The sequence below is a fragment of the Pseudopipra pipra genome, chromosome Z (assembly GCF_036250125.1).
Source record: "Pseudopipra pipra isolate bDixPip1 chromosome Z, bDixPip1.hap1, whole genome shotgun sequence".
NCBI lineage: Eukaryota > Metazoa > Chordata > Aves > Passeriformes > Pipridae > Pseudopipra > Pseudopipra pipra.
The window spans coordinates 55,470,188-55,495,386 of record NC_087581.1 but is presented as its reverse complement, the minus strand read 5'-3'; the positions used below and the strand labels follow the sequence as shown (position 1 = coordinate 55,495,386).

General features: G+C 39.1%; 1 long non-coding RNA gene across 2 annotated transcripts; it reads right to left on the bottom strand.

The window, feature by feature from the left end:
* Positions 1 to 267: 267 nt before the first annotated feature.
* Positions 268 to 21,870, bottom strand: LOC135406751 (uncharacterized). Of its 2 annotated transcripts, XR_010426458.1 has the most exons (6): positions 20,048 to 21,870; positions 11,454 to 11,551; positions 5,904 to 6,016; positions 2,857 to 2,958; positions 2,071 to 2,204; positions 268 to 682 (listed from the first exon to the last, which is right to left on the bottom strand). It is a non-coding gene; the product is annotated as an uncharacterized LOC135406751 (long non-coding RNA). The 2 variants fall into 2 exon arrangements; XR_010426459.1 differs by lacking the exon at positions 11,454 to 11,551 and having other exon boundaries at positions 20,048 to 21,868.
* Positions 21,871 to 25,199: the final 3,329 nt, after the last annotated feature.

The following is a 25,199-nucleotide window of genomic DNA, read 5'->3' as shown; positions in this document are numbered from 1 at the left end:
CATCCAATAAAAGCATCTTTCATAATCAAAAAGTCCCAAACTTGTGCAGGTCTTTTCCACAGAGTTGAAAATGATACAAAAAAAATGGAAAATTCTTTCCATAGACTCACAGTAAAATAAAGGTGGGGTTTTGGAAACCAGTTAGTTCTAAACAAAACAAGATCAAATATCAACTTGTCTTTGGAATTCCTTTTTTTACACCTGTAGAACAGCTAGTAACAGGATCCCAAGTATATGGGTGAGTAATGGAGTCACTGTAACATTAAATGTTTACCTTAATTATAAGGCATTTATTTGAAACAGTTGTTGCTCTCTAGCTGTAGGGGATATTCACATTGTCATTTGAAAAAACTCAAGCAATTTGCAAATAAACTGCATTTTCACAGTTATCATTAGCTTGGATTTGCTATCTCTGCTGTGAGCCAGAGATACTATATGACAAAGAGATTTCAAAGCTCAGGCTTTGCAATAGACTGCAGGCTCACTGGGATTAACTGTGTGAAGACATTTGTACAGTTCAGTGAGGAGCAATCAGGACCAAGACTCACCAGTGGTTTAAAATGTACAGGCACAGCAGTTGTTACCTTCAGCTGACCACACACTTTTCAAAGGCTGGAGCCTCAAAGAAGGTTGGAGGTGTTTCTGAGCCACCACAGTCTGCAACTTCGCACAGCAAGGCACACTGAAATTAGTGCCAGATGTGCTACATGAAGATTAATAAATCATCAGAGTTCACGAGGAGCTACACATACTTTTAGCTGTTCTTGCTGCAAGGTAGAAAGTGTGCCAATAAGGTAACACTCCATAAACAGTGAAGCACCAACCATTTCAACTTTCAATCTCCTCCATCTGATTTAGGATGGGAAGAAAGAAAACATTTTGAAGTTGTACTAGGTATACTCACCAACATGACAACTTGGAACTAATAGTGGTTGTTTTAACCCTCTACACAGATGCTATGACTTTGTTGTTAAATAAATACAGGCTTGAAAGCAGCTTCATGACACTAATGAAAAGCAGGAGCACATTAGTTCAGCAAACAGGTATTCCTGTGTACTATGCCATACTCTGGGTTCATGGAAATTATTCTCTGTATTTAAACAAGAGAATTTAAATAGCCCTGCATGAGGGACCATGCAGCAAAGAAGGAAAGATGATGACCTTGGATCAAGCAGTCTTACTGGCAGTAGTCATGAGGTTCTAAGACCAGAGTAGCTTACACAAACCAGATCTCAAATGAATATTTTATAGAAATCTTCAATCAACTCACAGCCTTTGGTTCCTAAGAGAACAAAAGATCTCCATATGCAAGATTCCCTTGAGGACTCTGGTGAAAGATCTGGAATTATTGATTGGTTAAAGGGCAATGATTTAGCAGTTTGAAGCAGTGCTGACTTCTCAGTATTATTACTACTAAGGTATTGTGATGCAAATAGCTTATACCAAACATTAAGAGTGATGAGAAGAGATTTATTTTAGTTTAATAAGTACGTGAAGTTCCTATTAGGGGCCAAAGTACAGGGCCTTGCCTGCTAGGGTGGAGATGTCATAGGTTATAGGAGCAAGTATTGCCATCTTATTTGAATGAATCCTGGGTATATGTGGACTAGTTCTTTTTTGCTGATTGATAGAGACCTGTTGCCGCACGCTCATTGGAGCACTATCCTGGGGTACACGGTGGGGTCTTAGATGCTTTTGGGGTGCTGCAGCTCTGTTGGCATTTGTCCTAAGCAGAGTCTTTACTAGCTACCTGTGTGTTGACACAGGACCTCGCAAGCCAGCTGACTTCTCATGTTACCACTGTCTCTTCCAGATATGTCAGTAGTTTCCATGGTCTCATCCTTTGGCATCACATTTCCAGATGAGGCACAGGGAAGGTAATTAACTTACAGACAATCACGATGGGGAGTCTTTTTGATAGGGTGGGTCTTATAACCCCTTTTTATAGTTCATCAATTAGTAAGAATAATGCCCCAGAGACCCATACAAAAGAAAATATTCTTTTCTGCAAGAATCATTAGACCAGCTAGTACAATTAAGAAAGACGGACAAGTTTCAAGCAGATACTACCTCTTTCTTGTATGGAGATAATAAGCACATAGTATTTGATCTCAGGAGAAATGTATGTCTAGGATGGCAATCCATTGGTTTACAGGAAAATTCTTGATGGGGGTGGAATTCTTTTATAGAAAGGTAATATCACCCTGAAGAAAAAAAAAAATAAAAACAATAAAATGGGATTGATAGAAAATTTGCAAAGTAAGAAAATGTCAATTTTCAGAAAAGCTTTTCAGATCAGTTCTTTTATAATAAATCTTGAGTTTTACTATTGATCCCCACAGAAGTAGAATGGGATTCAGTGGTGTTGATGTCTCTCTATCCCAGTGATGTAATGGTGAGTTTTTGAGGTTGTGCATTTGGAAAGAGCAGCACCAATGCACTAATGTTCTTTATATCTCTTAGATTCCCTTCAGCACAGGCAGCTGTGATTTATAAATTCCTGTGAATTCTCATGAGTCTAACAGGAGACAGACTGTTCTTCCAAGAGGTGCCTAGCACCAGAAGTGTGTGGGCTATCTGGGATCCAAGACTCCGTGACTGTTTTTGTGATGTTCTGGCTCCAAACCCCTTGTTTTCTTTATTTTCCAATTACTTTTCATTGCAGGGCACAATGTTAGTTCATCTCACAGGAATTTGTTTACTGTTTTCCACTATTTCAAGCCTCTTTCCTGGTTAGTTTTCAACTTGGAAATTACCTTTTTCCACACAGACACATTTTTTTCCCCCTAAAGTTCTGATTAGATACTATTTTTTCTCACTTTTTGCCTTACTCCGGTAAGCAACATTAATACTCACCAAAGAACACTAGTTGGCTTGCAGCTGTATTTTTCACTATGGTTCAAGGTCTTCTGAAGTTGAGGGTGTCTTCTTTGCTGGATGCTGGCCAGTAATAACACACTTGAGTAAAAGCAGGGAAAATAACCCAGGCATTTTAAAGCGCACTCTTAATCTGATTTTATTTCCTCCTTTCTGCCCCTCTTTCCATTTTGTTTTTACTCCTTTTTCTTTTCTGTGTTATGTTCTCTCTCGCTCATCCCCACCCCCTCCTGCCCTAATGATATTTTGTATGCATTGTGGGCTACAGTTAGGAGAGGGAATTTGATTTTGTGGTGAAGCTCTAACGAAGCAAGAGTGGGACATTTAAGTGGGTAGGCAAAACAACACATTCAGTATGGAAAATATATAGATGTATAGATTTTTCTTCGACTTCTACCATACTATTTTCAAACATCTTCAAACTATATCTTTTTTTTAGGGCTTAAATGTACAAAATAAATGTACCAAAATTGTAAGATTAATTGTTTTGCCTGTCTCTCCTAGTCCATGGTGCTTACATCAAGGCTAATAGGCATTTGCACATTAGAGGATTCTGTTTCCTTAGTGATCTCATACAAGCATTAAATCTAATTCCTTCCTTTAAGTCAAATAGTTAGGATGCTGAGGTTACAATTGGGGCATTGAAGGAGGAGGATATTGAGACAACAAAGAAGTTGGCATTTCATAATGAAAAGTCACCATAACCTGCAAGATGTTTTCTTGGGAGTCCTTTTAATTCTTACAACCAAAATCTCAAAAGTCTCATATTGCTAAGGGAAAAAAGAAGAAGGAATTCAAGAGCCAGATCTGCTGTCTGTGCAAACAAAATGCCCAGCACCTTCTGGAGGAGCCCTGGGAGAAATGCCGTGCTGTACTGATGATGTATCATCACACTACTATGAGCATGATGGAGTAGAGAAGTGGAACCATGCCCTGCATTGCCAGAACAGCTCCAGGTTAAGTGTAACATAAATCCTAGCAGGCAACAGGAAAGGCTCTGCTGATACCTTGCACAGTAGCAGCTGGAAGACACTACAGTTACAATTGGCTTCTACTCTAAGACTGGTTTTCTTAAGATCTGAGTGCTTCTCTATTTCAGTAGTAAAATATTTTAAATTGTAATACCATTTAAAACAGAGAACATATTATTTCACACTGTAATACGCAATATCCACTCCACAGAAATTTAAAAACTGTTTCATAATATGCATACACTTCAGATTAATTTAACATTTTGCCTTGGCTCTACTAATTTTCTACTTTCTAAGTGTCATTTACTTTCTAAATATATAAACTGGATTAAACTGATTAGTCACAGAGAGGCAAATTGGGAGCATTCTGAGAGGTAATTTTTCCTGTTCTAAGAATATAATCAAATAGCGCATCCCAAAGGAGTGAGAAAGATTCTTTGAATTTTTTTATTTTTTTTTTTTAATAAAGATAATTACAGTGAGAGATGTACTAGTTTAGGACAGGTTGCCATATGCAGCCAACTGTATCTGTGTGTATATAAACCAACCAACTCCCAATAATTGTATCTGAATCTCTGTGTACAGTCTGTGGGAGACGAGAATTACTTGTTCAAGAACTAGATTTAAAATAGCATTTCATGTCTGTCTGCCTTCACAAGATGCACAGAAGGATGGCCAGCACTTGAGCAGGTGTCCTGTGTGCTTCTGCTAGAAGGGTTAGAGTTGCCCTGTACTTCATACCCTGCATTGCTAAGAGAAGAGAGCCTGGGGCTTTAACTCATGCTGTGTGCCAGAGCCTGCACTTCATTCAGTCACATTGCTAAGGGACAGCTAAGACAGAGAGTGGAATGAAAACCATGATGTTCTGTAAGGAGAAAACTCATTGATGTCATGGCAGGCACAGAGGAAGTAGACAGTGCAAAGCAAATTCAAGGCAGTAGGCATCTCAAAAGGGAAAATATTTCTCCCTTTGGTGGAAAAAGGGCTGGAGAACTGTTCTTGTACTTTTTTCTTGGATCCAACAGGAAGTGTTCAGTTCCCAGATTGCTTGCTGTTCTTTAAACTTGTGCACTGTAGTTGAGGTGACATGCTTGACTTAAATCCATCCATCAGTTTCTTCTCCTGCAGCTTTAATGTCTGGTTTCTTAGCATATCTCTTATTCCTTCAGAGGTACTTTCTTGTGCTCAGAATATTTAAGCTACACTTTGATAAATACCTGAGGTTTTTATATTTTGTACAGCAAATCACTGATTTGGTTTCCACTGACCTTCATTTCCTTGGAACGACATTAATTTCAAGTTCTGTATCTTCACTTAAACATGAAATGCATTAGTCGGTGATATGATAGTTTGAGTTCTACTTTATTACACTTAGGTGGAGATGGTGAAATCAAATGGTTATATTGACCTGAGCTCAAGTTTGGATTCAGTTCTGACCTTCGACACACACAGAGTTCCTGCTGATTACAATGAAAGTTAGACATACCTAGCCAAGGCTCAGCATTTGGCCCTCACTCAGAATGTGTATTAGGTTTTGCTTTTCTCTAGATGTAGAGGTAATGTCAAAAACACTGTCTATTTGAAACTTGTTTTCTTCTGGTTGTCTAAAGTGAGGTGTCTTTTCCCATCATCTGATCCCAACCTAAAATCACAAAGCTAACCGCTAGTTTTGCCAGCTGTAGTTCTCCCAGCTTGCCAGTACTTTTGCATCAATGATGAGGACATCACCTCATCAGGTCACATCACCTTGTTGACACAAAGATATGCCTTTGCAATGCAGCCCAGGGATGACACAGGTGACACACTGTTTCACAAGCAGAAGATTACGTCAGTTCTTATAGGAAATTCCCCCTAGCCAGGCACCTCACGAAAAACAGTGGTTTAGCTGTTTAGATGGTACTTAGGTGTGTTTATACAGACACTGTTAAACTAATTTAGCAATAACACATTTCAAACTACCACCTTGCACAATGGAAAAAAAATGCTGAAAACAGCTAAAAGGAATGTTAGTTTGAATGGTCTCAACAGAACTGGCCAAAATTTTTTAGCACTTACTTTAGTGTCATTCCAATAGAGTGCATAGAAAGTTGAAGGTGAACAGAGCTTTCTCATTCCGGTTCCAGTCAAAGACACAGCAAGAAGTTTCCTATACTGGGAGCTTACCGTTTCTGAAGATAAAAAGAGAGAAAACTCTGAGAAAAAGGAAGAGTTACTATATAGTTGCTGAGACAAAAGCCTTAGGCAAAGAAAGAAGAATGACTTGCTCAAAGCTACCAGAGGTTGTGGTGTTCTGAAGACCTTCACTCACTGCTTCTGGACAAAATAGTATTTTTCCACTCAAGTTTTGCTCCTTGGGGTAGCATTTAGCACTGTGCATGGCAGAGTAAAAATACAAATAATAACAAATAGAAGTAGTTCAGATCAGCTTGTGGTTTATGTCTACCCACTGTGTGTCTATGTCTCCCACGATGCAGGTGAAAATAGCTGTCCAGAAGGATAATTTAGATCAACTTTTAAGTAGTTCTAGAAACAGAACTGGAACAGACATGGGAAAGAAGGGAATCACATTTACTGGCAAAAAGAGACTAGGAGAGTTTGGATGAAGTGCTAAGACAGCCTTTCTCACCTGACCACAGCTACTGCTGTGCTGAAAGCACCACAGAAAGGTCCGTGTAACATATTGTAATGCTTGTGACACAACCCACAGTGTGCTGATAAAACAGGTATGCAGTTCTGAAGCCATTTTATGCAGTTTACTATGAATTTTTAAGACTGTTGTACTGAGTTAGGTGGTGTGCTTCTAATGTTAGAATAGTCCTTTCCTGTAGCAACCTAGAAACCAAGTTTTGGAATAGCCTGAATTCCAAAAAATCTTGGGGAAAACTGAAATTGAAAGAATGTTGGTGCTTATACGTAAGGATTTAGATACGTATATATAAGACTTAGATGCATATAAAGTAGAAAGTGAGGATTGTAAGGCACTATCATTTAAGGAGGTAGGGCTGGAAGAAGCTTCCTTGTATATAGAGGGGAAAATTTCCTTTCTGAATTCTTAAGAAGTTTTATGGGGTGGATTTTTTTATTTTGTCTTGGCATACTTCATGTGCACAGGTGTTACCAGAGTGATGACTGCACAACTTCAGGTAAAGTTCTCATTTTATTCTGGTAGGATCATTTTCCTGGTTTTCCTCTGGAAGCAATTAAAACTGTTCTCCTTTATAAGATTTGCTGGTTCAAGTTTGGGCACCCAGAGAACAAAATATCACACAAGTTTTTGTCAAAATGCTGGATTGGAAATCCATATTTATGAGCAGCTTGCTATTCTCTTTTTGCTGCTTCTCTCACCTTTTTACTGTCTTTTTGTCTTTTTTAAAATAATCATGTTTATATTTCTGTCAATTCAATTATTCAACATTTATTTGACGTGTCAGAATATTTGGAAACATTAAATTAGATAAATGGTCTCATACCAAAGAAACAATTGAAATGCTAATGTAGACGTAGATCCTTCAATCCTGATATATTCTTATATGGGAGAATATTAGGGCTGGCTCTGTCTTGCTTGCTGTATGAGCAATAAAAAAGCCCATCTCTGAAATGGAAACACTTCTAAGTATCTTGGCCCATATAAATGCCAAGTTGTTTCCATCTCTTTGAAACACAAAGTCCAGCATGTTTGTCTTGCAATACTCAGGTGAGTGTTTTCATAGAATAACAGAATCATCAAGCCTGGCACTGTCACTGTAACCCCTAAACCACATCATCCAGTGCCAGATCCAGACACATCTTAAACACCTCCAGGGATGGTGACTCTACCACCTCCCTGAACAACCTATTCCAATGTCTGAACACTGCAACAGTGAAATTTTTTTCTAATCTGGATCTCCCTTGTCCCAGCTTAAGGCCATTTCCTCTTGTCCTCTACTGCAGGCACAGTAGAAGAGACCAGCCCCCACCTCACCACAACTTCCTTTCAGGTACTTGTAGAGTGATGAAGTCCCCCCTGAGCCTTCTCAAGATTCACATTTTAAAATGGTAAATTTAAAAATGAAAGCTCAAAATATTAGAAAAAGATAAAAGTTTCACAGAAACCTTGTGCAATTACTTGTAGTAGACAATTCTGTGTAAAAACTGTTTAAAAATGTATTCCTTTTTGTTAGAAGATATAAAACCTAAAATAGGTGCCTACTTTGTCTGGGGTTTTGTCTTGTTTTCTTTTTCTTATATAGAAAACAAGGTCTTACTACCTAACAAGGGATATTTCTTCAACTTTTCTTTTTTTCTACCATAGAATTTTTAAGCTTAAGAACAGCCAGCATTTTTAACTTTGTCCTTCTTTCATTGTTCTTTCATTGAACTGATGTGGGAGGAAACAAAACATCTAGCAGAAACTAACAACCTCTCTGTTAGATGGCATGAGGACGAGAATGGTGGAAATACCTACTCTGAGCGCAAGGGTCAGAGTTGGACTCTGTAGCAATAAACACAAGGAGAGAACTGGAAACAATAATTATTTTTCTTACTTGCCTGGCTTTCTGAGACCCAGTAATCTTTCAACAAAAGACCTTTTAGATATGTAGATATTTGGGATTGAGGGAGAGGTGTTTAATTTCACCATCAGCTCCTTCCAGCCAAAGCTACAATTCAGCGGCTTTCACCATCATGCAGAAGAAGAGTTGTCAACCAGCAGTTAAATACTGACATGAATAGTGCCTTTGTAAATATTTCTGTTCTGCCTTTGAAAGCACACAAGCCAAAACAAAAAAATCTTTTGACAACGTGCGAAAAACAAAACTGAAATGCTTCAACAGCCTTTGGAGCTAGAAAGTTGGCCAAATAAACTCTTAAAAATTGAATGCCCTTTGTCAGGCAGAGGAAAGTTTGTGGTCTGAGAGTTGACCATCAGGCAGTCCAGCAGTGCAGCAGCGTGTCTCAGAAAAGCATTTCTTAGCTGTGTCAGTTCATTGGTTGCATTTTTATTTCCAATCATAAATTTACATTCATTCACAATCATGAAGCATTTGCAGTCATTGTCATATTCATCTTGAGTAGTTTTCCCTATTAAAAGCATTAGCAAGACACTGAGTTTCCAGATCTTCAGTCAGATTTGATACATTCTAAGTTCTGCCAAATAATCCCCAAGTTGAGTGATTTTCTTACCTGGAAGAATAAGGATTTGAGTCTGTGTTGTTTCCTTTTTAAAATTCTGAATGCACTTCGTGTCACAGACTCAGCCTGACTCTTTGGTAGCACCAGAAGAAAGCATTAGGTAAGTCAGGCTTAGATAAAGTATTTTTTTGTGTGATTAAGTTACATAAGCTTATCTCTGACTTTAAATACAGGAAGGTTTTGAACTATTCAAAATTGGTGAAATGCTGGACAGCTTCTGAGATGTTTTGCTTGTTCTCCATGGCTGGTTGCACTGAAGTTGTTAGTCCTGCAGCAAAGTCTTTCCAAGTGTGAAGTGCAGAGAGTAGAGGTGGAGTCAAAGAAAGAGAAGCAGTTTTTCTAAGAGGCAGTAGGAAATCAAGAGCCTCCCTCACATACAGAAAGAAAATATTTTTCATATATGTAAGTTTATAATCATGTGTATTGCATAGTGTCATGGACATGTATTGCAGAAAACATTGCAGGCAGTGATTAACTATAGAGCATTGTGACTGAAGTGGAGCAGTTATCTGGAGATGTACAAACACAGGTGCAAAACTGAATATTCAGACTTCTTTAGATTACAGGGCACATAGGCCAAAGCCGGCAATTTATCTACTGTTTTTATTCTAAATTGTACTAGATTTTAACTTTCAGCAGGGATGGCAGGAAAATTACCTCATCCAGTATCTGGCAGACTCAAGAGCAGCACCACTGCTCAATCTGCTCAGAGGCTGCTGGGAGTCCAAATTCTCTTATGAAAATAAAATCCAAGAGTTTGTGTCCTACCTCTTTGTGGGAAAGTTGGGGGTTTTTTACAGGATAAACTGTGTCATGCTCACATACAACAATCTGGGGATGTTTTTTTTCAGTCATCTCGCATCTTATGCATAATAGTTAATGCTCTTTGGAAGGGCATGTCTATATTAGAATTGTTATGTTTTCAGCAGTTACTTAAAGTTAGATCAATAGTTCCCTCCAGACAGTCATTGCTATGTCATTCTGCACAGATTTACAGCTTAATTAACCTGTGTCTTTATCTGTAGGTCATCCAAGATCAGTTCAGCTGACTGTAATCTTCCACTTACATTTTAAAATTCAACTAGTCCTGGTAAAATTCCACTTTATGTGTACTCAACAATATTTATATTAGAGCAGTACAGTTGCCTGCTTCCAGGTGCTCTTGGTAGGAAGGTCTTCAATTCTTTGGTCACTGGGAAAAGAAAGAAATTCCCTGACATGCCAAGACCTAGCAGCATTGGTAATGCAAGAGAAGGATAGAAGCCAAGGGTCTTTGTAAAATGGGGAACAGGAAAGGCACCTAAGTAACTGCAGGTACGAAGGAGGGATCTCTTTCCCAAACAGAAAGAGATTCTTCCAGGTAGATTCTTTTACAACATAACAACCTTCATTCACTTAGAAATAGGATCTGGAAATCTAAGATACAAATGTGAATCTTTAGATGGAGAACTAGTATGCAGCTTCCGCTGAGGGCAATACTGTTAGTCAGAATGCAGGCTGGGATAAACTTCCTTAAAATTATGAGGTATGACCCATGTTCTCAGTTTAAAGCAGATAAATGCCAGATTCCTTAAACAGGAAGAAGCAAATATAAACTTTGAGGTAGAAATAATTTCCAAATGCTGCCTGAGTTGAGAAGATATGCATGTAGATAGATGGAGGGATACACACAGAAACATCTAGCATCCAAAGGGAAGCCTAAAGTGTAGGGTTCTGGCTCACGTTCTGTGGAGCTCTGTGGGATGAAGCTATTGTTTCCCATGGCACCAGCAATACTTCCAGCCTGCTCTTGTTAATGTAGTGAAATTGGAGGCTTACAATGAAGAGCAGAAAATAACTAGGTGAATCTTGTTATTTATCCTGGTGTAGTATTCTTATTGTGGTCACTAAAAACCTACCTTTAAATTTTGAATTTGCAGTCAGTGCTTATAGCAAAATACATTTTTTTCTAGACTTTCCTCTAGAATGTGTAGTTATTTCGTCCACTAAAGTCAATGAAGTAACAGTGACCTAAGTCATCTGAGCTTTAATCCTGCCTGTGGCTGGAAGCCCAGTGTTTCCCTCCCATGCTTTGCAGTAGCAAAAGAAAAAACATTAGAGAGAAGTTACACTTCTGTTTTGAATTAGAGACCATTTCTTTGTTTTGCTTTGGTGTTTGGTTTTTTCCAATTATTAGTGTATTTATGAATTAGTCAACACCTACCAAAGGTGATATTCCAGCTAAAATGATAACTGAATATCAGAAGATCATTTGGGCTGTGCCTATATTGACAAGTAAGGTAACACAGTAGGAGCGGATCTATAAGATAGAACAATTGATGTTGAGGACTGGGTATTCCACAATATATTAATGTCAGATTGATTCTGGTCTGACCTGTAAACAGAAGACTCATTGGCTGGAGCACTCCAGGGGCATACCTTCTGCGTTAGAGTTACCTGCAGGTAATCCAGATAATATGCTTCAAGGCCTCTCTGCAGCATGGTAAGTGGGAAAAGTCAGGAGGTTTGCTTCAAAGTTTTGCTTCTCAACTCACCTAAAATTCAATGTAGAAAGATGGCTTACCTCTCTCTCCGAAAGACAGGCCATCAGTTTTTCATACTGCAGTAAGTGCAGTCTGGGAATGATCTTGCAAGTTCTTCCCTTGTTAAAAGTCTTCCTACTGGATTATAGGTAAACTTGCTTGCAAAAGAATTGTTTCTGAGCTGAATTAAAGATACCTGTTGTATACCATTGGCTACAGTATTGTCATGGCACTCTACTGAGGCTTGCCAGAGAACAGCTGTTTTCTATTTTTGATGTGTAGTGAAAAGGAGACAGATAAGGCAGAAAAATTCAGAGGGGGCGGTAACAGCTTAGAATTTGTGCTCTCTTCTTCAGGCAAGGTGCCTGATTCACAGAACTTGAAATTGGACCTAGGCAAGCTCCCTGAGGCAATACAGACACAAATGCTAAAGTGATTTGAATTCTCAAAGAACTGACTAATACTTTTTTACCTGGAGAGGAAATTACTGAGATATAAGACTCACTACTGAAGTTTTAAACCTATTGAGTTATATATACATAATCTCATTTTTGATGTGCCCAAATGACCAAGGTCACTTTATTTTTCACAAAGCAATAACTCCACAAATCAGAGGACAGAAAAAAGATATTGATTTGAAGTCATTAAAGCAATTAATCAGTATGTTTATTTGATAATAATGCTTCCTGGAATAAGTCTGAAACCACTGTTAGCATCAGTGTCACAGCTGGGGAAAGCATTTTCCGGAGGGTAGCCAGAGGTGGCCCTGACAACTGCTCTGAATTGTCATGTTGCACATTCCATGGTTTAAACAGTAATTTATTTTGCAATCCCTACATCATCAATTCTGGGATGTTTGTCCATAATGTTTAATGTTTAGAGAGGTCAATATTTAAAGAGATCTGTTTTCAGCAAATAAAACCTCTAGGTTCCCTGAAAGTTAATATGTCACACACTCTGATGGTGATACAGAGCAAGAATTGTCACCGACAAAGTGTCAGTGCCTCTGTGAACACAAGAAATTATGATGCCAAGTGAACCACCAGTGAGAAAGACTATTTAAGACTTCTGACGCAGTTTCTGAGTGTCTTAGTAAAGTTCACCAGAGCATAAAGGAAAGACTCCATTTATTAATCCTATTCAAGACATGCAGGGGAACAAAAAAGTGTGAATAGTACAAAACAGCTACATAGGATTTGCCAACGTGAGGAAATGAACGTCCCTGCTGCTCTGCCTTCTTCTGCAAGCCAGCGTGGGAAAAAACAGCCATGTGTTTTGGCAGACTGTGCAATGCACTGTTCCTCTCAGTAATGCCTGTAAGAGTTTCCACAATATCTTCCTGTAGGATCTCTGCCTTGAAGTAGCATCGTCATGCTTGGCATCGAGGTTCCCAAATTGATGCTGGCACAACCCAAGTAGCAAATTTAAGGGTTGTGTTGCCTACAGGGGAAGATGTTGGCATTAAAAGCTGTTACCGTAGGCACTGAAATCATGGTGTACATGGCTGTATGGTATTACAAGCAAAGAAGTAAAGGGCTGGTGGAATCCTTTCACATGCTGGTGACCTGAGGTTAGCAGGCTTTGCCTCTGCTAACCCTGCTGCCTCTAGATCACCCCCTTTGCCTGACTTTCTGCTTTCTGCTGCAAAGGTCTGTGGCAGCAATGCTGGGAAGCACAAACTGCCCTCCCTCTCCCTCCACGTAGAGTTCTGAGCAAGAGGAGGACTGCTGCCTTAAACAGCAAATAAGTAAAAGACCTCTGAGCAAAATCCATAGTGATCAGAATCACAAAGATACTTTTGCACCTATTCATTGAAACTGTTACAAACACTAGTGAGAGCTTATGAATTCATACCATTCATCATATACATATATATATACACACACACATAAATATATACACATATATAATATTTTAATCTGACTTAGGGAAACTCACACCTACACGCAAAAATAAATTCCTTCCACCAATTTGGAAATGCAGCCTTTAAATCTAAAACTACTTTGGTTGAAGCATCATGTTAAACACCTTGATGTGGTGTATTTGATTTGCATACACAAATTAAACAATAAACAGTCTTATAATTTTAATTTTTCTCACTTTTTAGAAGATGTGACCACTTGTGTCCAGATACTCTAAGCAGTTCTGACATTTCTGGGAAAAGGGGAGATATTAAAAAAATACTGCCTCTTAATAAGGAAGGTTTGTGTTTCAAGCTGAAAAGATAACTCAATTCCTGAAAATCACATCTGATAACAGCTTTCCTAGGTAATAAGTATATACAATTTTTTGTGTGTAAAGAGAGGACAAAATACAGTTTAACACTTCTAAGTACCACTTTTAATGAAATGGAGGTTATGGTTTGTTTCCTCAACCTCACCTTTGGAAGTTAGATCCTCCATAGTCACTCAAGACATTCATAATTTCTTGTAAATAGAAAAGAGAAACAAACACGATTTTTAAAATCTCCTGATTACTCAGGTCTCTACACTCTGTTCCTCTGCTCTCTCTGTCTCCAGACCCAAAAATGCTGTGAAGTCAAGGCAAACCGCCAAGAATTTCACACCCAGTGCTGAACTGGCATAGAGTCAAAGGTTGCTAGTTGCATTTGGATGCCAAAACATTAGCACTGCTCTCACTATTAGCTTTTACATGTCCTTTTACAGAACTAGATACTTTGCAATCTTTGCCTCTTCTATAAGCTTTCATTTCTTGCTTTTCCAAGTTTTGCTTGAGCACTAATCTTGCTGCTGCTAAGAAAGCATCTTATATACCGAAATACTCCTCTTCAGTAGCAATTATTGACGGATGTCTCTCTTCTGCAATAGGAAGCATCAAGTGTTGCCTGCCCTGGATACCTCAGCACTATCAGCTCAATGCTGCTCAAGCCTGTTCTTTGGTCCACATTTGCCAGTCAGCCAAACTGAGTCGATCCCCAAAGCCCAACTGATGGGCTGCCTCAGCCTAAGCTCCACGGGTGTATTTGGAGGGGGACTGACTGCCCTTTCTTAGAGCTCCAAAACACATCCAAACTTCTACTCAGAAATTGAACATGTTAAGTGCAATACTGCCCTGTCAGTGTTACCCCAAGCCTGACCCTCATTAACACTGTATGAATGCACTCAGTGACTAATCACCACAATCAAAACCAAGGCTGTACCAGCTGAGATCTGTCCTTAATCCCTGGTCACAACTAATGTCTACCCTCAGAAGGTACCATACCGGTACAGTAAAAGGTCTGACCCATAACTTGCAAGCATATTTTTGGGACATAGACTTTTATCTATCATATAATCAGACACCAATATGCAACCAATAAATCACAAACTTCACTTGAGGCTCAGAAATGTTCCCACAACTCAGAGGGAGTCATCATCATCATCATGGCTAGGCTTCACATACGAATTAGAGGGAGTATTCATGTGTTAAATGCTTTGGGATCTGTCACACAAGGCTATGAGCTCCCAAATCTGCCTGAAGTCCCTTTCTTTTATGAACACATATGTGTACCAAAGCACCTGAAAAAACAGCAGATTGTCACCCTTACAATATGTGATATTATGACACTTTATTCCAAGGCTCTTTCTCTGGGAAAAGCAAGGACTCCAATCACAGAAAACTTGATGTAACATTATTTTTTGATGGATGTTCAAGTGGCTGGCAGAAGCAACCAGTACAACTGAGCAGATGTCTTCTTGCACCAGGCAGAGTTAACTACAGCATGGGGGGAAAACCACTGCAGCCTATGGGGAAGTATTTAACCTCTGCTCCCCTGTGCAATTCTCAGCAACACAGTAGAAGGAACACACACTACAATTAATGATTCACGTATTTATAACCCAATCCTCTTGACCTTTGTTAGCCAAAACACCTCAGTAAACCAATCTCTACACTTAAATTTCTTGTAACAACTGTGAATATGGCAAATATTTAGAAAAAAATTAGGGCTGGCAGGATATTTGTTTTGGGTTTTTACAGTAACAAAAAGCAGGAATACAGAAATGGTCAGATGAAGTTAAACAATAAGACAGGTGGTAACTGCTAAAAACAGAATGCAAAAAGCTGTTTTGCTTATGTTGCACACTTCAATTTTACAATGATAACAAATTGCTTGTTTATCTCATCCAAGAAACTGTTTCCTCATTTCATGTTACAGCAAAAAGCTGACTAGGTGAAAATGGTTGATCAGTAATTTTGAGGATTATAGCTAAATCATTGCACTGGTTTCAAGTTAATGGTCTGTAAAAGAAATCATTACTTCTGCAGCAAATCTTTGGACAGAACACAGTATTTTTACTATTTCCAATTCTTAAGATGGCAGGCACATCCTAAAGGAATATTTAAAATATATACACAATCTTTTCAATTGCTACTTCTTTTGGCTTTATCCACACATTGAAATGAAGAAAATCTGAAAGTAAATTTTATGCCCTTTAAACAAAGGCAAGGTTCCTTTTCTGAGTATATCCCACTAAATCTGTGAAATCTGTGAAGCTCCTGCAGCTTGTAACTAGCGTTTTGTCTTAAGGCAGCCATTCATACTTCCTATTCTGCAGTAACATGTAGCATATGGATAATTCAGGAGCCTATTTGTGTTAGACTAGCAAGGGAAGCCCATACATAGAAGCAAAGTTACTAGGAAAAATAGTGCATCTCTTACTCTCACGAGCTCAACGCTTTGTTAGTGCCAGTGAAGAAATTTCTGCCTACTCTCAGCATGCTGCTTTACAGGCCGAAAGTAAATCACTATTCATAAGCACTGTGGATTCCTTAAGCTCCACCTATTATCTCTAGCTGTCAGATCAAAGCTTTTAACTGAGTAAACCAATTTATGCTTCTGTATTTGAGTCAAATGTGCTTGATTGTGCATAACCTGCTCACAAAAAAAGGTGCTTAATCAGCATAAATGCATGCTTTGTGCATAAGAGCCCAGCATTTCACTGGACGCAAACGAAACAAAACAGAGTTTTAGCTGGGGAAAATGGCTGTTGTCCAGATCACCAGCAGTTTGGAAGGTTGTTTCTGTGTGGACACATTAGGTGCATCTGGAGCACCATAAGGCAATAACTGCTGGATGACATTGGATCCATATGGCTGCAGAAGGGGTCAGAAAATTAATTAGAGAGGTTTTAAATGGGAATGGAAGGATGCTTATTATTACACTCTGAAACTGTAACATATAAACACCGAGTGTGGGAACTTGCTCAGCAACCACTCAGAAGTAAAGGGATACCACTGTGACTTCCTATGCAGAGACACAATAAAGATAAGTGTTTGTGTCCCCTCTGAGATTTTTCTTATGATAATTCGTCATTGAAGACAAATAACAATTATTCGACAAAACAAACAAACAACTCCACGCCCCTCACCTCCAACATTTTAAATAACCTACCAAAGCTTATTTTGCTCTTCCAAAATCAATTTTTGTTCTTTCCTATTGTGAACTCACTACTTCTTTTGTTTTTCATTCTCAGGACTCACAAAGTAAAGAAGTCCTTAATTTCTGAAGTGAAATAATGCAGAATTTTAGCTAATTTACAAACAAACTTTGCAGCTTCCCTCAAGCCTGATGCTCTAGGACACAAAGATCTAGTGTTCTTCACTTTCAGGATTGAGAAGGAGAAAAGAGAAGGAAGGAAAAACTCTCTTTAATTTTACCTGTGTATTACTTGTGTATTTTCTCAAGTAGAAGGTAAAGAATGTAATCTAACGGGCTACAAAACCCTTTTCTTTGACTTTAATTGGCTGGTAGAGGTGAAGTTATAATACAGGTGACCCTTCATTTGACAAATAGATAAAACAAAGTTTGAGTTAAGGCTCTTAGCAAGCCTGAGTCTCAGTGTTGTTCTCCAATCTATCCCTGCAATGCTGTTAACTCCTGCTTTGTAACCCCAATGAACTGATTTCATTTGCAGCCTGGATTTCACCCACAGCTTGCTGAATCACTGTTTTGGGCTTTTTGGTATACTATAGAACAAATTAAAAGACATCTTATTTAAGCGCACCATAAAATCACTGCTCCAGGCCACTTTGCTTTATTAGAAATGAGCAATGCAGGATCCTCCTTTGCCCAAAGTCACAATGTCTGATTACATCCATCTCCCAGATTTTCATTAGTATTTCCATTTTGCAAAGCAAGCATAAACCTTCTCAGTTTGGCACAGATGCAAATGACCCAGCAATTGCAACCACAAATGTCCCATTACATAACTGCATATGCTTCCTATTTTAATCAGTGTGGCAAATGACTAGTTGTATAAATGTGTAACTTAAAACCTGATATGAAAACACGATAGAGACACCTTCACTTTTGAGAGGCCACTATCCTCCACCTGAATATATCACGTTCTTGTCCCAGTGACATGCTACCTACTTATCTGGTTCACCTTTTTGCTCTCCAAGAAATGTGCTGACTTGTAACATTTGTGCCCTACTGTAAAAGTAAGAGAGGACAGAATGCGAGGCCCTCAGTTGGGTGACTTGTGCAGGTGCACAGATGTTCAGGTTGCTGCATTACAGGTATCATGTATCAATCCACAGTAAACTTTAGCTATCTCCACACTCGAGTGCATGATCCTTTCGGACTGGGAGGAACTGACCTTACAGTGAAAGAATTAGCTATTTCTAAAGAAAAAAAAGTTTATTTTGTCTACTTGTATTCCTTTATTTTCTCAGACAGATGATTTCAGGATTAAGGATTTTCCTCTATTCTCTGTGTAACACTGATAAAATAAAAAAGTCTTGTTGAGGACTATCATCCTGGATTACTCATCCCCTTAAGTTATGACAAACATCCTGAATAGATGAGCATAAGGAGGAAGTGCAAATCCATCCTTTGACATACACACTAAATTAAGAATGATCAACAACTAGCAACAATCTACAGAGACATAGCAATACCTTTGAAAAGGAAAAGCACATACATATGGGGGGGGGGAATGAGTAATTTTATAAACGTTCCCTCTCTAATTTGTAAACTTTTTGTTATAAAAAGTATTACTCACAGTCTCAGTTTTATTTTTATTGTTTGTCCAAGCCTAAAGCTACTTCAAGAAAGATGCTTTCCTTCTAGGAAGGAAACAGAGGCTTCTTGTTTTCTCATTTTCTTTCACTTTCTGCAGTCTCTAGTATATTAAAAATGTACAAAAGCAAATTCATTTGTGAATGAAGGATTCTACCTATTCTGTTTGTCACCAGAACCACATGCATTGGTGTCCAGACTTGCAGACTGCAGTAATGATGATTACTATAATTTTTGCAGATACAGCCCTAGAATTTAAAGTCTTCACCAGTTAGTAATAATGTCAACCCAGAAACATAAATTCTAACCTAGAAAAATGAGGAGAATATATACTATAAGCAACCAAATTCCAGGGGAAAAAAAGCATATGAACTCATTGGAAGCTCCTTACAGCTTTATTTTACAAAATTCTTTAACATCAACATCAATATTTTGCAGTATGATATAGGTACAATTTTTAAAGTCCTCTGGAATTAAAATGCAGCTGCATGTGACTTTCAAAAATGGAAGTGGTATTCTAAATTAATCCCTTGAATTCCTTGAAATTCTTTATTTTCTCTGTAATGTTTCTTGACGTCAGCTTTCAGTTTCATCTAATGTAGAAAAAACCCTTGTCAAAATCCTGCTGGTACTTTGGTAAGTGAATAGGCAAGTTTAAACCACGTTAAAACATTAATCCAGAACTTTCTTTTTATTTCTGTATACAAATTTAATTATTACATATTTGTTACAACGTAGACAGATTCAGTTTATCTTACCTTTGTATTGAAGATGTGTCACAATATCCTAACTTGTAAAAGCTGAAAAATGAAGAACTGCAGTCCCTGGCACCAAAAAGATCAATAAGCATTCAAAAATGTAGAATAAATAAATACCTGTCCTACGAAAGTGACTTTTGCTACCACCCCATCTTCAATAGTATCCTAACCTTTCGTCTTCCACTCATAAGCTAATTTAATTTGAAGCAAACACTTATATTCTTGGTCTTGCTTCCCTCCTACAGCCACTTTAAAATTCTCCCCTATCTGCTTTAAAATGCCCATAACACACCAGGTAAAGTCTGTTAGATTATCTGTTTGCCACTTTCTCTAACAAAACAAATTAACCCTTTCCACTGAAAGAACCTATGAGCTTCTGGGACACAAAGTATGTTGTAAAATTATCAAGTCACTACAAGAATCTTTTGAAGGCAGCCATGGCTATACGTATAATTTTACAGACTGGCACAAACATATCATCTTTCCAAGTCTGTGATTAAGTGCCAGGCAGCATCAAAGGTTTCCATACGTAATTTAAAACACAGGCATGGAGTTCTCTCTGGTTTCATAGTCCATACTGGTATAAAACCTGTTATCTATTAACTTAGTGATAGCTCCCTGTCTTACACGATTGTGATAAGTCCCATGGGCTTTACAGAATCCTCTATAGAGAAAAATAAGAAATACTGCAAGTTAGGTGGATTATTTAAGCAAATATTTTGAAAATACTTTTACAAGGGCCAGATGAGACGATAACCCTAGAAATTACAGGAAGTGGAAACAGAAAATATGAGTCTGGAATAGAAACCTTAAGAGGAAGAAAGAGAGTAGGTTTTACTGTCCACCAGTGTTACTATTTCCCTGTGTCCAAGATACAGTAAAGAATGGCAACAACAACAGTCAATCCATAAAAGCATGACATCATCCTGGTTACTTCTTTCTTTCAAAAAAAAATTTGTCTCAGTTGCCTGGTGGATGTCCTCATTCATCCTAAAGCATTAGTTTTTATGACAGGACTTGCATTACTGTTTTATTCTAACAGAATGGGAGACAAGCAGCAGATGCTGGTTGTAATATCACTCCTAATATCAGATGTTTCTGTACTTCCTCACAAGTGTTTGTCTTCCACATGGCTGACAGCTGAATTCTGTTCAAAAAGGACGATTAAGGCTGCAATAGGTACAAAGCCAAGTTTCCTTTTGAATTCTTTTCTTCTTCCCGCTGTGCCTCATGTGGCTGGCAGAGCTTTTCCATCGTGGAACAGGGGTTGCTGGAAGTGCATTCTTCTTTAGCAGACAGGCTTTTGTTCAGTTTTGACTCCAGGCTTCCAGCCCAAACTCTTGAGCAATCTGCACTGAGAAACCTCTGTGTGTCTGTGGTAAGATTTTTTTTTAGAGTTTTCTAGTCTGAGCCAATTTGTAGTACAGAGAACCATTTTCTGAAAGACTGTGTTCTGTGTTCTTCATTGTCAGCCTTGTGCTAGCACATTCACTGAGATTTACATCACATTAGGCTTTAGATTTAAATGCAGATAAAATTGTTCTTAGGTTTATATTTCTTTATGCAGACTAATTGTGGAACAAATCAGGGAGGCATACTGTATTCTCGTCTCTTAATTAATTAATCCTTCACTTATTTTTCTATACAAATGGGTGAAAAAATGGTGTTTAAATATTAAATTTTTCTTTCTGAAAAAGGAACACATGATTCAACAGCTTATTTTCTGTCACAATCATAATTTCATCATATGAAATCCAAGGTTACTCTGTGCTCTAAAATAGTCAGCACGTTCCTCATCTTTTTGTGGACACGCAAGGGGTCAAATAATTTTGTGGGTTTTCCTGCTCCTTTTCCACTTCTCTTGTTACCACTTCCAGAAGTCAGTATCTGCAATGTCTTCGCACAAGTCTACAGACTGAGACGCTTTAGAACCAAGATTTTTTGGATGCACCCATATCAGCATAACGTTCGTGGAGCATTTTGTGTAACTGTTGAAAGAGTGTCTGCCTTTCATTTTATTAGTGACAATGGTAGACAACCACTCCTGTTTGTTAATTAATAGTTATCATCACTTCTCACCCAAGTTCAAAGCATTTCTAGCCAGCCTTCACCTAACAGCTGCTTTAGTTGAATGTTTTGATGAATCGTATAAAATTGTGTGTGACTTTTGCTGCAATACGCACTTTACAGATCCTTTGCTGCTTTTCCAGCTAAAAAGAGAGGAGTGAGGACTACAAAGAGTTTCCATATTTCTTAATCTATCTGTAAGTCCCAAAATGCACATTCATGTCTCTTCCACAGAATGGCAAGGAAATTTTACAACAGCTACAAGCTCCTGGGTAGCAGGTTTGTTTTTATTATTTTCAATTCCACCTAAGATGTTGGCTTTCTTCCTTAAACTTGTTTTTTCCATCATTATCCCACTTCAAGAAATCCATCTGCCTCTGACTCTCCCTCTCCACACTGCTACTTGGTTTTTTTGTCCTGAAATTGTTTAATGGGTGACCTTTGCCTAGACTTAATCTGTTACAAATTGCCACATCCAGACTTGGACTCCCATTTTTAAATACCTTGACAATATATTGCTTTTCCAGATGCTTCTATTTTCTGTAAGAATACATGAATGTATCAATATCTCAAATATCTTAAAAGCACCAAAGCATACCGAACAAGCGAGAAAAGCCACAAAACAGAACTCCAGTTGATTCATGGTGAACCTGATTATTTGCTTCTCAAGTTATTAACAACACTGTTTCTGTTTTGGCTATGACTAAGATGAAATGTAGCAATTCCATTTGGTTTACAATACTGAGGATACAAAAGATAATAATGCTTACCTGGTATCTTTTAAGCTTTTGATATCTTGTGTTCTTTTATCCAAGATTAAGACATGTTTTTTGAATCAACAGGCTGCTCTGGGGTATCAGACAGGGTTCCAGATGGATATCTTTGTTCATTTACATGAACTTCTGTGTTGCTTCCCTTGGGAAAATATAAAGAGTCACATATTTATAAGACCCCATAATGCTAAAGGCCTTATTTGTTCAATTGACTGATGCTTATAATTACAGCATGACAGAAGGTAACAGACCAACATATTCATTTTTAGTGCATAATTACACCCTGAGCAAGAATAGTCGGAATTACTATGAATGGGGAAGAACCATGCAGCTATATTATAGAAAAGAAAAATAGAATGGTTTCAGTTGGAAGGGATATTGAGAATACTCTAGTTCTACTTTTCCTGTCATGCAAAGGAAAACTTTCTACTAGGGCCAGGTTTCTCAAAGGCCCCATCCAACCTGGCCTCAAACACTTGCAGAGATGGGGCATCCACAGCTTCTCCAGGAAATCTGTTTCAGCGTCTCACCACCCTCACAGTAAAGAATTTCTTCCCAATATCCAATCTAAACACATCCCTTTCATTCAAAGTCATTTCCCCTTGTCCTATCACTACATGTTATCTTTAAAAGTCCCCCTCCAGCTCTCTTTAGGGCCCCTTTTGGTACTGGAAGGCCATTAGAAAAATCTTTTCTGAGCCTTTTCTTCTCCAGGCTGAACAATCCTAATGCTTTCAGTCTGTTGTCACAGGAGAGGGCTCTATTCCTCTGATCATTTTTGTGGACTCCCTCTGGACCATGTCTTTCCTCTGCTGAGAATCCCAGAGCTGGATGAGCACTCCAGGTGGGGTCTCAGAGACAGAAGTGGGCAGAGAGACAGAATTACATCCCCTGACCTGCTGGCCACACAGCTTTTGATGCAGCCCAGGGTGGGGTTTGATTTTCTGGGCTGTGAGCACCCATTGTCCACTCATGTCCAGCTTCTCATCCACCAACAACCCCAATTCTTTCACACTACGGCTGTTCTTGATCCATTCTCTGCCCAGACTGTACTTCTGCTCAGGACTGCTGAGACCCAGGTGCAGGATGTTGTACTTGACCTTGTTGAACTTCACGAGGTTCACTCAGACCCACCTCTCAGGCCTGTCCAGGTCCCTCCAGCATCATCCCTTCCCTCCAGCATGTTGATGGCACCACACAGCCTTGTGTCGTCAGTGAACTTGCTGAGGGTGCACTCCATCCCACTGCCCATGTCACTGACAAAGATATTTAGCAGCACCAGTCCCAGGGTTCCCTGAGCAAGCCTCTCATCAATGGTCTCCACTTGGACATGGAGCTGCTGCAACTCTCTGAGTGTGAGCTTCCAGTTTTTTCCATATCCATCGAGTGGTCGAGATGTCAACTCCGTGTCTCTGGTTTAGAGACAAGGATGTTGTGTGGGACAGTGTCAAATGCCTTGCACAAATCCAGGTAGATGAGGTCAGCCACTCTTTCTTCATCCACAGTCTCTGTAATCCTATCATAGAAGGCCACCAAACTTGTCAGGCATGATTTGTCATCAGTGAAGCCTGTCACCAATCACCTCGGTATTTTCTGTGAGCCTTAGCATAGTTTCCAGGAGGATCAGCTCCGTGGTTTTGCCAGGCACTGAGTGGCCTGTAGTTCCCTGGACCTTTCTAACTTCCCTTCCTTAGTTTCCTTTTTTAAAACAGGGGTTATATTTCCCCCTTTCCAGTCAGTGGGAACTTCACTGGACTGCCATGACTTCTTAAATATGATGGATAGTGGCTTAGCTACTTCCTTCATCAGTTCCCTCAGGACCCAAATAAGCATCTGATTGGGTCCCACAGATTTATGCACCTTGAGGTTCCTTAGATGTTCTTGATCTTCTCCTACAGTGTGCCTCTTCATTCTCCCAATCCCTGCCTTTACATTCTACAATTTGGGTGGTGTGATTGGAGAACTTACTGGTGAAGAAAGAGGCAAAAAAGTCATTGAGTACCGTAGCCTTCTCCATCTCCTTGCTAACTAGGTCTACTGTTTCCTTCTGGAGATGGCTCTCATTTTCTCTAGTCTTCCTATTATCACTAGTGTACCTATAGAGGCTTTTTTTGTTGCCCTTGATGTCCCTGGAGAGATTTAATTCTGTCAGGGATTTAGCTTTCCTAATCTAATCCCTGGATACCTGGACAATTCATCTGTATTTTTCCCAGGCTACCTGTCCTGGCTCCAATCCTATGTAGGCTTCCTTTTAGGGTTTGAATTTATCTGGGAGCTCCATGTTCATCCATGCAGGCCTCCTGACATTTTTGCCTGACATCCTCTTCTTTGGAATGCATCATTCCTGAGCCTGAAGGAGGTGAATCTTGAATATTAGCCAGTTTTTCTGGACCCTTCTTCCTTCCAGGGCTTTAACCCATGGCACTCTAACAAGCAGGTCTCTGAAGAGGCCAAGCCAGCTCTCCTGAAGTCCAGGGCAGTGAGCTTGCTGTACTCCCTCCTTGCTGCCCTAAGGATCTCAAATTCCACAATTTCATGGTCACTGCAGCCAAGGCTGTCCTTGAGCTTCACATCCCCCACCAGCCCCTCCTTGTTGGTGAGAACAAGGTCCAGCACAGCAACTCTCCTTGCTGGCTTCTCTATCACTTGGAGAAGAAAATTATCATGAAAGCATTCCAGGAACCTCCTGGGTTGCTTAATTCCTGGCTGTGTTGTCCTTCCAATAAATATTGGGGTGGTTGAAGTTCCCCATGAGGTGCAGGGCTTGTGATCATGAGGTCATTCCTATCTGTCTGTAGATGACTCATGTCACCTGTCCCTCCCCTCCCTTTAATCCTGACCCACAAGCTCTCAGTCAGCTCCTCATCCACCCCCAGGCAGAGCTCCATGCACTCCAACTGGTAATTGACATAGAAGGTGACACCTCCTCCTCGTCTCCCCTGCCTCTTTTCTTAAATAGGAATATATAAAATACATAGAATTATTTTTTTCTTGACCGTGTTCTTGGCCTTTAAAACATGTCCATTATTAGGAAGCACGAA